Source organism: Polyodon spathula, chromosome 16 (genome assembly GCF_017654505.1).
Source record: "Polyodon spathula isolate WHYD16114869_AA chromosome 16, ASM1765450v1, whole genome shotgun sequence".
NCBI lineage: Eukaryota > Metazoa > Chordata > Actinopteri > Acipenseriformes > Polyodontidae > Polyodon > Polyodon spathula.
Window position 1 is genome coordinate 11,734,006 of NC_054549.1, and position 16,520 is coordinate 11,750,525.

At 38.1% G+C, this 16,520-nt stretch overlaps 1 protein-coding gene across 1 annotated transcript in view; it reads left to right on the top strand.

The window, feature by feature from the left end:
• The window catches only part of LOC121328807 (histone-lysine N-methyltransferase PRDM16-like), a 186,556-nt gene that overhangs the window by 96,397 nt on the left and 73,639 nt on the right, over positions 1-16,520 (top strand).

Sequence of the window (16,520 nt, forward strand, 5' to 3'; positions counted from 1 at the left end):
AAGTGTCCTTTTTTATCCTCATTCTACTTATCTCTCTTGCTATTCACTCCTCCTGATTTATACAGATATCGGTGATTATTCCACACTTCAAGTGCCAACGGTAATCCAGCTGCATTTGGAATTTTCTAAAGACTGGGAAGGATGGAGCTGATGAGATGAAAATGCTGTATGAAATTATCTACAGGAAGCATCTACTGCTAGAGCAGTGTGCTCTGGTGCAGGATTAATCCGTTGATCTAAACCAGCGGAATCGCACGTAGCTCAGGATAGCATTCAAAAGAAACGTGTAATTAATGTTATTGGTTAAAAATTGAAAAAAATGCATTTATTTTATTTTGACATTAAGAATTGAAAACCCTGCATTATAAAATACTAGTATGATGCACACCAGGATTACATTTTTAATTATGGTACCTTACAACGGTCCCTATAATGACTTCTAATAAATACCAACAAATTGTTTCATTTAGGAAGAACAAATTGTGCTGAACTATATAGTTGGGCATGTGCATTATTATATTATTATTATTATTATTATTATTATTATTATAATAATAATAATAATAATAATAATAATAATAATAATAATAATAATAATAATAATAACAAATTCATCGACTTCCAGAAAAGACTTTCTTTCCTTTTCAATTTTTCTTCGGTCTCTTACAGAGAAATTCCACATCTTCCCAGAACAAAAAAAAAAAAGCCATCGCAGTCCTAAAAAAAAAAAATTCTAAACGTTCATGAAGGTTATAATAAGACACAGCAAGTATTACAGGTCACAGAAGCAATCCGATCCTCCAGGGCAAGTTGCTTAAATGTGATGATTGATTGATAATTATGATAATTTGTTTGAAATGATTATCTGGATATTATAATCATTGCCACCCCTGCCGTGCCACGGTTCTCTCATTCTTCCATAATGTTGGCCATCACAAATGCCCCCTGGTTACAAGGGATGTGAATGGGGTCTCCCGGACTCCTCCCAAGGGGCAGTCTGTGCTGATGAATGATGACCCAGAGGAGTTGGAAATCAGACTAGAATAAACAGTCAAGAAGAACCGGGAGTGCTGGTAACTATCTTTAGTAGTGCAATTATATGCTAGGCCACACAGCCTGGGGCTTAAGTGGGGCCAACCAGACTGTAAGACCTTCTAGTCTCAGTGCAGCGGACTGAGTCACATCACAGAAGCCTTCTTTTGAGGCTAATTTCTCAGTAAACCTCAATTACATCTCCATTGATGCCACCAGTACTTCCATATGTTACCTTAAACATGAAATCAACAAAAGCATACACACTAGTGTGCACAGAAAAAAATGTACTCATTTACTACAGAAGGTTATACTTTTTTTTTTTTTTTTTCAAGCTAAAATCAGAGCTATGTCTGTAAGGGTCTGTAATGCTAATACTTCATATAGCATCAGTAACAGCTTGGCATCTTTTTGGAATTGTGTCTGTGTGCTTTCTCGAAATCTATGGTGCAATCTGAGTCCATTTTCTTTAAAGGTGTATCCGTAGACTTTCTTTTACACAGTTGGTACCTCTGTCAAGCAGGGTGTTCAGTAAACTACAGAAGCAATGGAGTGTTGTAATAAATTTGCATACTGCTGTATATAAAGATGTAATGATTAGATATATTTTTTTAAAGAGGTTTGGCGTTAGCCGCATTAACTCAAATGTAAATGCAGCTAGATAACACCTATTTATGGCCAGTGTCACAGTCCAGTAATATAGAATATGTTATTCATGGAGCTGCAATCCTTATCATGTTTTTATAAAAAAGTAGCGAACGGCAGAGAAAACAGAAAGTGGGATGCAGATAACTGGTGGTTTTTGACGTTTGCACCTATTGCTTTGGTATTTATTAAAAGGATGCATTTCAAGTGTAATCTTCAGGTTAGCTGGACAGTGAATGCATTGAGTAACATGAAGGTTTTTTATTGATTTTTTCTTCATTTTTGATGTTGGAATATTCTATAAAAATCTAAGAACAACCTTGTCAAAACAGACCTTTTTGGACCTTCAAGCATAAATGTGGTGACGGTTTGACTTTTTTTTTTTTTTTGGCCAGTTTATGTGGCTAAATTGAATACATTTCATTAAATATAATGGCCATGTTGCTTCAATTATTCCGAAAAGTCTTCCTACGCAGTGTTCCTCTCGACAGGGAAAGGGCACTCCACAATTAACGGTTTTACAGATTCAGGATGAAAGGGCAAACTATGACAGGCATGTATACATCTATATTTAAAGCTACACTTTTGCATTAAACTTGACTGCCATTTTAAGATTTCAGATTTTTTAGACAAACAGTACGATGCCTGCTATAACATTGACATTTCTAGTGCTTTTACTACATTGAAGATAACACTTGCTTGCCTACCCTTGAGTTATTTTACTAGTATTGATTATTTTTGGGTTTCAAAAAGGCAATGGAGAGTAAGGCAGCACAGACATAGGCAGTAGGCAGAACAGAGCGTATATAAATGCTGTTTTGGTGTTACAGCAACAGGAATACAGCATGAGATAAGTGGGAGAGAGAGGTGGGGGGGCATTGAGAGACTGGGAACTTGTGAAAGAAGACTGTGTAACTTTCATTTACTGTGTCAGTCTGCAGTAGGTTTTTATAATCTTTTGCTGAATGGACATTTTTTTTTGTCTTCTGCTTCCCAAACAAAAGAGCAGACAGTTGCTGTGTTTGTCGTGTGAGAGTGTCTTCTTTTACAACGTTTCATTCTCGCTATTATTAGTAATAAAGGGAGCGGGGGTCTATTAATTCAGGGAGTTGAATGCGGAGAGAAGCTGGTCAGTCGTCTAGGATAATAACATGTGGGTCAGCTTAGGTTGCCATGGAAACCAAATATTTGCAAGAAGTTAGCAACTAAACACAAACATATATAGTATAGTGTGTTTACAGAGAGACACCATTTACACCCCACTGACTTCTGAAACCCCTTCCTTTAAGAATGGAAAACGGTACGCCAGAGTAAATGGGTTGTAAGAAGCCAAGAAAGCCAAGAGAATATCTAGCTTTTAATGGCAGGCTGCTGGAACAAAAGTTTAGTAATTCCTCATTTGTAGGACAGTGGGAAAAAAAAACTGACTGCCTATGGGTTTGAGAGAGAGAGAGAGAGAAAGGGGGATGAGGCCTCCTGCAAGCCTGGAGAAAATGCCACAATGCCCATGAGAGCTTCTGTGCCAGCCGGCTCTCGTCGGTTCGCAGAGACAGGCCCGTCTGGAGACCATCCCTGACTCTGTGAAGGTCATGTGAAAGAAAAGCTCATGGTGAGGAGGAAGCCCTTCACTTCTCGACCTCCCTGACATCTCTGACAAACCTTGAATATTTCAAGCAGACAAAACATAGCGAAGAAAAAAGGAAAGGATAATCTAGAGTATACAGGAGCTTTGGTTTTGCTTGTCAAGAGGGAACTGTATCTGTGCTGTGTAGCAGGGAGACACAAAAAATAGGCCACAGTCAAAAGACCCGCCAGTTGGAGAGTCAAGTCCCTTTTAGACGTTGTTTTATGACTCTCTTTTAGACTCGGTACAAAAAAAAAAAATGTTTTACTGGTTGTATTTCACTGGGAAATACATTCGTGGATGTCTAATCCAGTAGATAGGCCTGTTGATTGGGAACCATGAGATGGTGGGTTCAAATCCAAGCTCAGTTATTGCTTTATTGTTTGGCTTTGCGCAAAGTAACTTGGTTGAGGATCAGTCTCACCTAACTTGCATGCATATTTGAAAAGAGATATCTCATCTCAGCTGGGCTATAAGCAAGCATGCACAGAAACACATGTAAAAAACCTCAAAGAATAATGTACTGTATAATCTAAAACCAAGCCACAGCCATTATGCACTGCAACAACTATTTAGGATTACCATGACAGCCTCAATGGGCTTTTCAACAATTAGTATTAATCGACATTCGTTTACAAGATTTCTGAAAAATAATCATATCTAACTTGTCCCAGCTTGTGCAGAGAGTCTAATCTTCCCCTGTAGAACAAAGGAGGAGCTGTTACCTTACCTTGTCCTACAAAAAGCTGTTCAAAGGAATTCAGTTTAGACAAGACAAAACATTGGCAGATAATTTCTCATCCTATTGAGTAACTTGTCAAAGCTGTCAGCACCCATTCAAGATACAAATCTCCCATTTGTTTGTCAACTGTGTGTTTCATTTGTGGATTGACTCATAGATACATGACCTCAGTTTGCACTGTTTGAACAGCCCCAATTGGTTCTTAAAAGATTAGGATGGGCGCCCGGGGGCGTAGCGCCCTCACTGGTTTATTCACACTTCAGGTACCAAATAGCTTTGGATCTTGAGCAAAATAATCAAAATGATATAGTTCCAGGTACATGAAAACCTGCACGATTGTAGAACTGCACTCTTGTCTTATAACATGATTTTACCAAAGAGAAGCCAAAGGTAAACAGCTGAGACTTGTTTCCAATTGCCAATGCCTAAATAGACAGTACTGTAAATACAATTGTAAGTCTAGAGTTGAGCAAGGTCTAGTATGGATACAACTATCTATCCTGTAGTGCATCTGAATGAAGCGTGAGAGCACTACGCTGACAGAGGTGCCATCCGTGATGTCCAGATATGAAGGAGAGAGCCCATCTGTTCAGCACATGTTTGGGATCCCATATCAGTTATCACACGTAAGTAGGGGGATTAATATCCTGGAAAAAAAAAAACGTGCTTCTGTGACATTTCCCATCTTAGTCTCCATCATTGAGATAAACGCTCAGCGTTAAAAGACCTACCCTCTGTGTCAATATTTTCATTTGACTGCGAGATGTTCTGTCACCACTATTGAGAGTGATCCCTACAGGCGAGGGCAGAGACAGGAGCTCTAGGGAAGACTTGCACCCTATCTGTGTCATACAGTGATACAGTAATCTCTAGCTAAGAGAACACCCCTCGGGAAGCAAGCAACATGTTCTCTTAGCCAAAGCGTTCTTTAAGACGGAGTTGACCACAATATGAATCAATAAATAAATAAATATGTTTGACTTGTCATGACGCACATGCATCACCGTATCAAGTGAATAGAATAACAGAAAAGAAATTGGCAAGTGTATGTTAAAAACTATAAAAATAAAGTAACAGAGCTACTGACGTTGATAAACTCTTAAACTAAATGAACACAGCACCCATACATGCAGCAGCAGCTCTAGACTAATTAACCTGTACAGGAGCAATATTCAAGACACGCACAACATTATTTAACAGAATGGTGAGGCATCGCACCAGAATGGAAAACACCAAATCGCTCGGCGACTTATTCTGTTTTTTTTTTTTTTTAGGAGCTCGAACAATTTCCAACTTTTTGTAGCAACAGAAACCGTGGCGCATTTCGTCGTTTGTTTACATGCCATTTTGTAACAATGAGGTGCGTTTGTGTAAATCGGAATACAAAACGAGGCAATGATATGACAGCGGTTCTTTAAAGATTTGGTAAACCAATCAGTGTGCCTCTCATGTTGACAAGTCAAATTTTAAAAGACTTAAATAACCCATTTGAATTTAAGTTTGATGATGATGATGATGAGTTATCAGGTTACAAAACAGCACTGTATCAGTTGTGAACAAATCGCTAGCGGTGCCAAAAAGGTGTTCTTTTAAGTGACATTCGTGTTCCTTTAGGTAGAGCATTTGGGGGAATGGGGGAACAATCAGTTTCACCACAAGGGTGTTCTCTTAGACTAAGTGTTCTCTTAGGAGGTGTTCTTATGCTTGGAGACTACTGTAATAGCTTTTATGAATGGGGATAGTAAAACCCTGGAAGCCTTAGATGAATGTTACAGAGTTATAACTTTCAACTAAGAGAAAGCTTTCCATTTAAAAAAGATGATTTGTAATGGAAACCCATGAACCCTTCTCAGGTTTAATTATACACATGTTTTTATTAACTGCATGATTAAATTAATTTAATCATGCAGTTCCGTTCCAACTCTTGCCCACTAAACAGCGGTTCTGAAGAGGGCTGTCATTTTTATTCAGCCCAGATGCAATGCTGCCGAACGACTTCAATGCATTCTTGTTTCGTGGTTCTGTGCAGGATTATTGCCTAAACAGACACGCTGTAAAAACGGGGATTGATACTCTGATTATGTCAGAGCAACTCTATTGAAACCCGGGTTGGTAATAACCATTGTAAACGTTAACCACAGCGATTTTGCAGGTGTCCCATGCTCCTATACTATGGATTTATCATAGTTTGACATGTTTTTTTAATATGCTTTGCTGTAACTCTCTGGGCTTTACAACACTTACCTATGCTTTAACATGCTTTCACTGTGCTTTATTGTATATGTATAATTATCCTGTTTGCATGCCAGTTTTTTACAGAATTGTTCAAGGTTTCCCATTCTTTAGTTTTTGGTTCATGAGCCTCTTATCATTTCTGCTTGACTGCACCAATCAATTGTGATTTACCATACTTTGAATGAATATATATATATATATATATATATATATATATATATATATATATATATATATATATATATATATATATATAATGACACAATCAGTTCAGAACAGAAATAGACATTTTGCATACATTTTAATGCGCTGTATTTTTTTTTTTTTCAAATCAATTTTCAAGCGAGAAAATGCGAAACAGAGTGTACTTAGCTGTAATTAGTGGAGCAAAACTGGTGTCAATGGAAAATGAAGAAAGAACAAGAGGTATTGAAATACCTAAGTACCTTTAATCTTAGCAGATTGCAGAGAACAGAGACAAGTTAATAAAACAAGGTTTTTTGTTGGTTTTTTTTTTGGAGAACGCTGGACCTCTGAGGGTTTTAATCTTCATTAAAAAGAATTAACCCACCAAGAAGCCACTGGTGCTGGCTGGCACCACCAGACTTGAGAGAGACACCTAGAAAGAGCAATCAAATGAACTGTAAAATAACTCTCCCTAATCCGTCAGCGGGAAACAATAGGTGCTTGGAACATCCATTTACCATCCATCAATCATGCTTTCTAGCTTAAAGATTTATCATTAATTATAGTGGGGGGGAGCATTCACTGCAGCTCAGCACATGTCTTAAGTAGCCTCATGTGGTTATGGAGTATGAACACAGTCATGGAAAGGGTTGCTTCTCTTCATCACAGCCCTATATGCTCTTAACCATTGTTAACATTGGAAACCTTTCTCTAAAATACAATGAGGAATTAATAATCTCTTCCAGTTATATAGTGTAGATAGGTTTGAAAGGAGGTATAACTGCCCTTTACAAAAATCAAAAACAAATTAAATGTTTAAATCATTGAAATGGAAATATATATATATAATATATTATATATATATATATATATATATATATATATATATATATATATATATATATATATATATATAAGATACACAAAAATGAAAAGATTAATTTTGTGATGTGCACAAAATCCCTTCTTCAGCTGTTTAGAAAGAAAAGCACATATATATGTGTGTGTGTGTGTGTGTGTGTGTGTGTGTATATATATGTGTGCACTTTTCATTCATCTATTTATACAGTGACTGAAATGCCTGAATGTCACTGTTCTAATTTGTTACTGTTAGCACCTATCTTACTCCTACTGTAAGATTTAACACCTATATGAAAAGTAAACTAGCTGTGTGTGTGTGTGTGTGTGTGTATACAACAGGTAAGGCTGTAAAACCAGCACATTGCCTTGCTGCCTGCATTCAATATGCTAATAGGAAGAAAGAAGGCCATTTCCTTGTACTAAATATCCAAGTAATTAAGATAGTTAAACAGGGGAAAGCTAATTGGGTAAACAAGCCATCGGCCTGTCACCCCTAATTAACTGATTTACAAGGAGAAACAACCAGGGTGGCAGGGTAATTAACATCTACTTATCAAGAGAACTGTTAGACACGGGAATTATCTGATGGAAAAACAATGATTTGAGTAAGCAGGGGACTTAGCAGAGCGCAGGAGCCTCGTGTTAAAGAGAGAGGCTGGATTTGTGGTACTGAAGTGGTTAGAGACCCACGCGAGGGCCCATGACAATACAGTTTGTTATCGTATTCACTAGGGGTAATCCTTTCACTGAAACGAGAAATCCTATCAGAAAACAAAACAAAGGAATCTGGCTTGCAGACAAACCCATGAGCGAACCACAGTAATTGAGTCATCATGAGAGGGACTCCCAGCCTAATGCTCTTTTATTTAACACTGAATTTGCGTTATCGTGTTGTTTTTCCTTTGAATCATTTGTTGCCTCATATCAGTTATTCTTTTCAATAAATTTGTATCCACCATATCATACACTAATGCAGTTGACATTCAGTCCCTTCATTATACTGATTAAAAACTGTTCGATGTGAATCAGGAAGTAGTTTGAGTTTAGTGGTTTTTTAAAATGTATTTATTTATTTCTCAGCAGATAAAAATGCTGGAGCTTTAGAACTTACACTTGACCTTGTCTGATGAAGTGGGAAACATGCAGCCAAATAACAGCAACAAGATTAAAAAACAACCGATCTTGAGTACGTGTTTTAATGTGCTATAAAGGGCTTGTATACTCTGAGGTCTATTCAATTAATCTAAATGGCAACGGATCTACCACCACTGTTTAAATAATTAATAAAGGGCCAAGGTTATGAAAACCAAACATCCAACAGTTCATTGTCAGTCTCTTCAGTTTATGGATGCCGGTAAACATATGTAAAAACCTAGGAGGTTCATATTTTAAAGATTTAAGTGAAGGCGATATTTCCATCTGTTTGAATCAATTAAACAGACCCCTGTGTGTTTTTGTGGGGTAATCTTCAACATGGTTAGCAAGGTTTGTCTATCAAAACCTTCTGTTTTTATAAGTGATGGCGTAGCTGTCTATCAAAGATGGCATCATTATTTATCTCATAAATGTGAGATACACAAATTGACGGGGAAGATCATTTCGCCGTCAATTCTAGCAAAAACTGACTGGAAAGTATTTTTTGTTAAGTTGCCAGTTATTTCATGTATTTGTTCTACTTCCATGTGAATTAAGAATTACTTTTTATATAACCCAGTTCAAATGATGAAAATCTATCCTAATGACCAAACAATAGGAAATTTCTCAATGTCTTTTTTAATACAAGACTTTGTGGCGACGGAGGTTCTTGTGATCCCTAAACACAAATTTCCTTTAGTTTTAATCCGTTGTTTATCCCTTTTTAAAAACTAGCGATATCCAAGATTCCTAGCAAAGAGCTTAACAGTTTTGTCCTAATTGTGTTTGGAAAAAAAAAAAAAAAATGCATTAATTAAAAAGCACTTTGTGCATGGCGCAATCTGAAAATATAATTTATAATAATGCCACAGTACGTTATCTTCTAATACACCAGGTTTACCTCCGGCTTCTTTATTGTAAATTTGATTTAAGATTTCAGCGTAATGGGTATCCTTGCTTGCCAAACATGACTTCTTAGCAGGTGGTTTGCTTCAAGTATTTCTAAAATAGCACCTAAATGAATGAGCAATAAAATGGACTTAAGTCTGACAGCAGGGGTCCACATTTGCAGCTCTAATCACTAAAGAGATGCCATTCACTTGCCTTAAGAAGTCACATTTTTCCCTGCTTGCTGGCCACCAGGTTTCATAAAGTAACATATTTCTAATGAAAAGACTCTGCTTGAACCGAAAAACCCTGAAGGTTTGTGCAGATTTTAGTTTTGATTACCGCTGGCAACAAGCTCTTAGCCGACAGAGGAAGTCGAGTCTCCACTGAAAGGGCCACAGCATGGAATATTCTTTGAAATTATGAAAAAGTGCCCCACTGCACTTAGCAGTTTTAATCAGCTCAGACTTTTGATAGTCAAACAATAGCTAATTACAGTAGCACCTGCTTTTTGAGTTCAGGGGTGGGTTAATGTTAATGAGAGCTCTTGTGTCTCGGCTTCTCTTGTAAGAATGCATCAGAGGTGCAGGGATCCCCCCTGTGTCAGACACGTCGCAATGCAGCACCATTTTATTTGTGAACAAGAAAAAGGGAAGAGAACGAAGAGAAAAAAAAACATCTTTTTTTTTTTTTTTTTTTTTTTTCTCAATTTCAGGCCCAATGCTGAATTGCCTGAATTCTAGCTTGGATTCGATAGTTCACGGTTAATTCACCTTTGGACCATACTGACCAGAAATGTGTCGTTTCTCCTTCAGTAAATAATTCTGAAGTCAGAAAATCTATCCACATTTCTCTTACTAGATGGTACTATATGGGAAAATGGTCTACCACAACATATTACAATAGTAGTACACCACAATGTGCTTAGCTTCCACACACAAAATGAGACAAATTGTTACAGAGTATTATTACACTGATGGGCCATTCCAGTCAAATACTGTTTAAAACGTGTTGTTTACGAACCCTAATAACAATGTAAAACAATTTAATAAAGTCTGACATTTTGTATATCACCACAGGCTCTGCTCATATAAAGTATTTTATTGTTGCCTTGCTTCCAACGAATGACCATAATCATAATTAATCTTTAATTAATTGCTTATCTTGACCCTGGCGCATGATCAACTGAGTTATGGCGATTGTTGACTGCGGGGCACAACGGAGCTTGTAACAAGTTGGCGAGCACCGTGAACACAGATGTGGTTAGCGATGGAAGTGACAGAGGGCACCTCTCCGCGGGAACCCCAAGAGATTTGGGGAGGGATCAGACACCATGTCTAGAGTCAGAAAATAAGAAGTGGTCAGCTGAGCACAGGCTGCGGCACAGTCATTGAAAGCAGATCGGGAATGTTGCTGTTTGAAAACCCCAAAGAAAAAGCAGTCTGCCTGATTTAGAAATCATCGTATAACTTTACTGGCTGTAGCGCTACGTTCTTTGTTGTCAATGGATTTTGCTGGATCTTTTTTTTTTTTTTTTTTTTAATTAGTTTGTGTGGGTTCAAAGAGGTTTTTATTAATTAATAAAAATGACGAAAAACCAAAGAAATACTTTTTTTGGGGGGGGGGGCAGAGCAGTTTAGTTTTCTGACTAGGCACTGGGCTCATTTAAGACTTAAAAAAATGCATTTATTTCTGTCAGTATATATATAAAAAATACATTGATATTCATATTAAACAATTCTGCCATTCGGTGACATTTATTTTAAAATGACTTCATAATATTTAAGTTATTATACATATTTTCAATATAATTGCACTAAAATGGGCAAACTGAAATAAAATACTGCTGTGTAATATACTCTAGACCTAAGCTATTCGATTTCTCAATGATATACTTGTTGCATGTTATATATAGTATGCAATAAGTTCAGGGTGTGATATTCTACAGAGCATTTTACAATGTTTTTGCTTGGGGAGTACACAAGAGTTTACACAGCAAGTTAAAGCAAAGTAAGCCAGTTATGTTTGAGAAATTATGATACGCACAACGGATGGGCTTCCAAAATGATGTAAAGGTTTGCCATGGTTCTCTGTCATGTGAGAGCAAAACTAAATAGAGTATTTATATGTTTTATGAAACACTGACCGTCCAGTAGCCACTACACGCCCAGTTAAGGGTTAAACAGCTCTCCGCAAATCACAAACAGCAGCAGAGCAGCGGCCAGGGAAATGAACTCAAGTGAGAGAACAGCGATCAAGTCATCCACTTGCTATAATGAAGCCCGCGCAATATTAGCCTGGCACTCTGCCGCTGTCAGCTTGCCTCGCAGTTTGTATCTGTCCCTGTTTCATTTACCTGACCCTAAGCCCCTGGAACCCAATACTGCGCAGTAATCTATTTTTCTTCTATCAGTAACCATATTTGCCATAGCCAATCAGTTTGATTGATCATCACCTTGACCATAGGTTGGCAATCTGCTGTGCAGAGAGCCCCTCTGTATTTCCCCACAGACCTCACTGGCGTGACAGCACCACAAACTGGCCATTTATCAGAGTGTCCCCTCTTGGACCGTGCCTGTACATTCTTGCATGGGGAGCCTGCCCCCTCAAGGCTTGCAACGTTTTGTCTCCAGCTTTTTTTCGAGGGTAGTTACAAAGTCATACATGGCTTGTGAGGGCTGTATCACCTTTCAACAGCTGCATTCTTCTTTTATGTATTCCAACAACACAGACAATCAAGACCTCTTGTACCCTGAACGGTGTCCTCTATAATGTAAGCTTATCACAGGTACTGCAAGAATGCAATGGATTTGTGAGCAGAAGTCAGAGTACTGTTCTTTTGTGTCCTGATGTCTGGGTGAAATGTTAAAAGGAGCGAGTAAGAAAGAGGGTTTGATTTCCTTGAATTTCTAACTGGTGTATCTGGTAAAAGCAAAAAGAAGTTTGATCCTTATAGCTGAAACTACCTTAAAGAAATGTTGCCAAACAAACTATGAACAAATATACACCTCAAGTCAACACAATCTGAAAAAGCAGAATACACCGGGCTTTAGAAGGATAAAGGGAAAGGACACCACTGATTTTTAAATGTGAAGTTTTTTTTAATTTATTTTTAAATGGCGTGCATTGATTTGGGCGGCTAACAGACCATCCTCTCTCTCTCTCTCTCTCTCTCTCTCTCTCTCTCTCTCTCGGAGAAGCACACAGTACATTTCAGTACAAAAAATCAGCACCCGGAGAGCGGAAAAATGTTTGAGTGGGTCAGGCTGCAGCATGGTTTATAGTGCACGGGTCAATAGGAATAATAAAAGAGATATTCATGCTCATGTTGGAGGAAGGTGGACCACTTCCACTCTAGCATATCAGCTGGTTATTTAAAACCTTTTTTTTTCTCTCTGTAGCACCAGGGGGACATTAATCTGCCACTAGAGTTACACGAAAGGTCCTGAAGTCAAGACAAAAGGTTCTCTTATGACCCCATCTATAAACCCAGTCAAATGTTACCATCCTTCTTCACAGAAACAAAAAAAAAAGACCCTCCTTGTCTGTGGAGTATGTATAAGCATTCTTAATTAAAAATGTAAACTCCTCTCCTTTTAAACACGTATCTAAGACATAGTGTTCTGCAAATCCAGTTTATATATTCAGACTGCTGATTCATTTTATTACTCTTCCAGACAGTGAATATTCTCTTGGCAGTGCAGATCATGCTTCTAATGGATATGATCACCGGGGCTGAATTATGCGTGCAATCAGGATATGGGGTTATCCTGCTTGACCCATATATTGTACTGTATTTATAGAAGTACTGTTAGGAATCATTGCAGTCTCGCAATCCAACACTTTCTCCAGGGCTTGAGTGTTTTCACAGTACATATCGTAGTACACTTGTATCCCTTTTTACAGTTTTGCCGTGGTATACCCATGGGACAGAACATGTAGTAAAGCATACCAAAGTATGGTTAATTACACATATGTTAAGGTAGTGTTTCAAAGTGGCACGTCAATGGGTTCCGAGTTTTTATTGATAAACCAATTGAATAAACATAGTTTTAGAAGTCGAAAATGTTCTCTGGCTTGATTCTCTTTTCCTGGGAGACGAACAGGTCTATGCTGTTCGTTACTGAGATGGAAAATGAGACGCGGCTTAACTGGCAAGAGAATGGGATGGTGGGAAGATTTGAGCCTTGCAGAGGGAAGTTATTCGGAGGGATGTCTGCCCCTGCCCCTCCCTCGCAGGAGGGCAGATACACCCTCCAACCCCTGAGCCCCGGCAGCGATGACAGCTCCGTAAAACACGAACCACTGACAAGAACACCCGTTGGCTTTATGGGGATAGCCACCGAACAGGAGACAGAAAGAGCTCAGAAGAAGAAGAAAAAAATATCTCAATAATAATATTTAACTAGCTCTACGACAAGCCCTGGTGGAACAGTACATCCATTACCCATTCAGCTAGGATTGTGAAATCTACACCTCCTCCTAACCCCATCCAACCCCAAACAGCAACGACAGTCTGTCACCTTATTAACCCCTTCCGCCCCCGAACCTGCAGTTTGCAATGGGCAGCTGCGTGGTTTGCAGACGGCTTGCTTGACTGTGTGTTCAGCGTCCAGTGACTTAGGGGCTGCAGAAAGGGAAATTTGTCAAAGGGCAGTTTAAACGGGTACTTTTGCTGTCGATACGAAATAGACCAAAAATAACACAAAAAAAAAAAAAAGAAAAGCTGGCAAAAAAATAAACAAAATAAATTAATTGGACTGGACCTTAAAAAAAAAGAAAAACATAAAAAAATAGCTTAGTGCCCACGAAGGCTCCTAGCCCCCCCTCTCCCTGGTTGCCTGAAAGCAAACCTTTTCACTTGAGACAGTGAAATGAAAGCCAGCTAACTGACCACTGGGAAACAGGTGTGTTGTTGTTAGCTTTAGTGGTACGTTCCTTGCTCGCAGAAAAAAGGCCCAACAGTAAACACAATTACAGGAGGCTTCCCCGGGCTTGTATATTGTGATAACGAGCCCCCCTATCCTGTAAACGAGGCTGGGGTGGGATGCTGATAGTTCTGGGGCCCTAACAGTTTACTTTCCATTAGAGAGGAACAATACACAAACAAAGGAGGAAAGACTATAAATAGTCACAGGACAGATGTCCTATAGGACTTGATGATGGGTATATTGTGTATATCTTTTTAAAGTTGGTCTTGAATCGACAAGTAAAAACAAGCAGGAGTATATTTTCCTAAGACTGATAATCTGCAAGCCATTGTTCTGATTGTTTATATGTTGCCTGTGTGTGCATGTGATTGTTCTGCGTGTGTATGTATGTTTGCTTTGCCTGATAAGACCACGGCTGGTAAAGGAGGGCATAAAAGTGTTCTCAAATGCTTTATTTATTTATTTAAAATATATTTTAATACAGGAAAAAAAAGGAAACGATTGTATCGAAGGAGTCTGGCTTTTGTTTCATTTGTGTTTGATTACACGCAACGGTACGTCAAGCACAGAAAATGTAAAATACATTTTCAATCTGATAGCAGGGCCTCTCATTAGTCGTTCAAAGGAAGAACTCTTCAAATGTCAAACTTGCAATCGCTTTCATTAATAATACAAAATAACATTTTTAAAAAATGCTCAGATATGATTTGGAAACGTGGCTTTATGAACCGTAGAAATGAACCAGCTAAATGACCAGAGTTCTTAGAATGGCTATTACCGGGCCGTGAGGTCATAATAGGTCCGTTATTTGGATTGGCTAGAGATGTAGCCTCAAATAAAACCCCTGTGATTGGCTAAACCAGAGTATATTTTAATCTTAAAAAGATTCTTTAAAATGATTAATTGCCAATGTTGCAGGGGACAAAAAAAAAAAAAAAAAAAAAAAAATAAATAGCCTAGCCTGAAAAAAAAAATTTAACAAAAAAAAAAAAAAAAAAAAAAAAAAAATAAAAGTAAAACAAACATTTAAAAAAAAAAAAAAATTTAACAAATTACCTCTTTTTTTCGGGTTGGTCATTTTTTTTGTTAAGTCCTCCGAAAAGGGTCGGGTGGGACACCATATAATTATAAACCTTTAGCTACCGGGGGATAGGACATTGCTCCGACCCCCCCACCATACGGGAACCCCACGGGAATTGTAACGAATTTGGGGTAAATTCTCCCGTTATGTTTTTGTGTGCCTTCCCTTTCTGATATACCCAGGAGGTGTATTAAAACGGTGTGTCCCTGTCCCCCCTCTACCCAATATAAACGCATTTTTAGAGTACTCCCGGAAACTTAGCTGGTCTTTTGTTCGTCCCTCATTTCTTTTTAGGACTAAAATTTCCGGGGTTAACAAGGGACTTACAAACGGACCATTGTCCCAACCCCCTAAACACAAGATTTTAACATACAAAAAAAAACGGGGGAACAATTTGGTGTGGAATTCCCTCCCGGTTGCTTTTTCCCTCCGTTTACGGGAAAAATCAAATTTTAAAAAATAAATTTTATTACTTCCTTTGCTAAACATTGTAGCTTACTCGGGATCAAAAACCAAAAAAAGTACAAAAAAAACTTAATGTGCGTGCCATGGCAATTTTCGGTGTCTTTTTTAAATTTTTGAAAACAAGGTTTAGATGATCGTACCGGGAGGGGAGTATCAGGGGGGGCTAAGTTCACAAGGAAGTTACAGTTTGGGAAGGTTACAAAAAAAGTACGTAAATTTACCCACACTTGGGTTACATGTCCTTATACTAGGACCTTGCGTCCCGAAAAAAATCCTGGGGACATTCTTTCTTGGGGTCGTTATTGGGCTAAAAAAAGAAATCTTTACCCGGGATTAAAATTAAAGGGGGTATTATGAATCGGGCATAAATAAAAACAATAACGAGCCGGAGTTCGGAAGGTTTTTTTGTAAGACCTCTAACCTGCAACCCTTGGGCTTTCATTTCTTTAATAAATTTAACACTGTTTTATGAGTACCCTATTATTATCCTATTTAACATGATGACATCCCCTTCACCCGTCCCCCCTTTGGGTCGTTTTGCTCCATTGAGGATAAGACAATCGCGGCCGGGGATTGGGAATAAACACAGGAGGGCATAAAAGTGTTCTCAAATGCTTTATTTCTTTATTTATTTAAAATATTTTTTAATACAGGAAAAAAAAAAAAAGGAAAAGATTCGATCGTTCCAGAGCTGCT